This window comes from Athene cunicularia, assembly GCF_003259725.1.
Source record: "Athene cunicularia isolate RWA chromosome 1 unlocalized genomic scaffold, athCun1 chr1_part1, whole genome shotgun sequence".
NCBI lineage: Eukaryota > Metazoa > Chordata > Aves > Strigiformes > Strigidae > Athene > Athene cunicularia.
Window position 1 is genome coordinate 129,736,335 of NW_020799091.1, and position 2,052 is coordinate 129,738,386.

A 2,052-nucleotide genomic window follows, 5' to 3' on the forward strand; every position below is an offset into this window, starting at 1 on the left:
TTTGCTCTGTGCAAGATAGTATGAAACGGGATTGTCTCTCTAGTCGCTCTAGAAGGCATTTGACACCTCAGTTACATTTTCACTACCGAAATGACTGAGGGTGGCTTGTCATTTTTGACTAACAGTCGGGTTAGGCCATGGGATGTGGAAGTTCCTCCAGGATTAGCCTGGCATACATAAATACAAAGAGGAGGTGAACGGGGCCTTTAAGAATAATACCGATATATAAGGTATCGAGTGTGTTTTCAAATTTTAAAGTTTTAGTTGGTTTGTGCAGTGATGCACCTTGATTCTATTCAGCCTGTATGTACTTTAAAAACCCCTTTTCTGATGAGGTTGCCATTGTTTTAAACAATGTATATGGTGACAATTACCGAATAGTCTTGGTTAAAACCACTCCTTGTTCTAATCACTGTTAAAACCTTGTCTTTTCAGGGCAGACAGACATGTAGCTGTGAAAATACTAAGAAATGTTCCTTGGTACTCTAAAGCAATTCATAACGAAATACAGGTGCTACAGGACTTAAAAAAGTCGGATCCCAACAGGACACAGTGAGTAGACAAGGGCCACTATACTTTGTTTTGGCTTTTAAGATTTCTGTGACATCGCTTTCTGGACCGTATGATGTATGTATCTCGGCCTTCTACCGCTTCTGTTGCAACTGATGGATTTTCCTGCTCTTGCAGACACTGTGTCCAGATGTTGGAATGGTTTGAGTACCAAGGGCATGTCTGCATTGTTTTTGAGCTGCTGGGACTCAGCACCTATGACTTTATTAAAGGGAATTGCTTCTGGCCATTTACGCTGGAGCACATCAGACAGATGGCTTATCAGATCTGCAAATCTGTGAACTGTAAGTAGGTTTCCTTTTTGCTTTATTTGTTACATTTTCCCCACAGAATTTGCTAACTGTGTGTGTTACCTTGCAGTTTTGCACCAGAACAAGTTGATACATACAGATCTGAAGCCAGAAAATATTTTACTTGTGAATTCTGACTACACATACGAATATAACCTCAAACTGGTAAGTTGCTGTCCTCTTCCCCACCTCCCCCTCAGCTCTGGTCTGGGTTTACTTGGTCACTTGCAGCCCCTTGTGTGCCGTTTCAGGAACGCTATGAACGGAGACTAAAGAATACGGACATCAAAGTTGCGGACTTTGGGAGCGCAACGTATGATGACGAGGATCATAGCCGTTTGGTGTCTACAAGACCTTACAGAGCTCCTGAAGTGATCCTAGGTCAGTAAGACATCTGTTCGGCTGCTCTTGAGCATAGGACATTCTGCCTGCTATGGAACTGCCACAGCTGTGTCGCCTGTCTCGAGCGCTTGAGCTGTGGAAGTGTTTGCAGTCTGATATACATGTGAACCTTCTGCATCTTTTCACAGCGCTGGGGTGGTCACAGTCATGCGATGTTTGGAGCATAGGATGTATCCTCATAGAATACTACCTTGGACACGCAGTATTTGGGGTAGGTAACTGTGAAACTCCAAAGGGTGCAGCATGTATAATGCTCCTCAGCTTGGTGAAAATATGCTCCAGGGAGGTGGGGACTAAGGGGAAAGGTCTGTGCCAGAAACGAAGCTGCATTTCTCTGCAATGCCAAGTTGAAGAGAACAGAAGCTGCAGGCACAAAGGAACTAACTTCCTCAGCAGAAGAGTGCTACAAGTTGCTTCCAGTAAACATTGTGGCAGCAGCTCGATCGGAAAGACCACCCTGTGAACATTTGTAACGCGCAAGCCACACCAGTAACAGATGAGCTTCCTCTATCAGCATCAGCAAATACTACTCAAATAACTGAATTCTGTCATCTTGACAGTATTGCTGAAACTTACAAACAAAGAAGAGAAAGGATAAGGGAGGGACAAATAAGGGAAAAGAAACTTCAGTGCCCTGTAACTTCCTTCAGGAAACAGATGACTAGAGCCTCTCTATTTTCCTTAATCTGAAATGAGTTGCAGGGTACAGTCAAGAATGAAGTGTGGTTCTTGATAATTTCCTGTTAACGACATACCAAGATATCTCTCTCGCTTTCCTTCCAGGCCAATG

General features: G+C 43.6%; 1 long non-coding RNA gene across 1 annotated transcript; it reads left to right on the plus strand.

The window, feature by feature from the left end:
* Nucleotides 1-6: 6 nt before the first annotated feature.
* Nucleotides 7-2,016, plus strand: LOC113476264. Its single transcript, XR_003397687.1, has 2 exons — nucleotides 7-552; nucleotides 688-2,016. It is a non-coding gene; the product is annotated as an uncharacterized LOC113476264 (long non-coding RNA).
* Nucleotides 2,017-2,052: the final 36 nt, after the last annotated feature.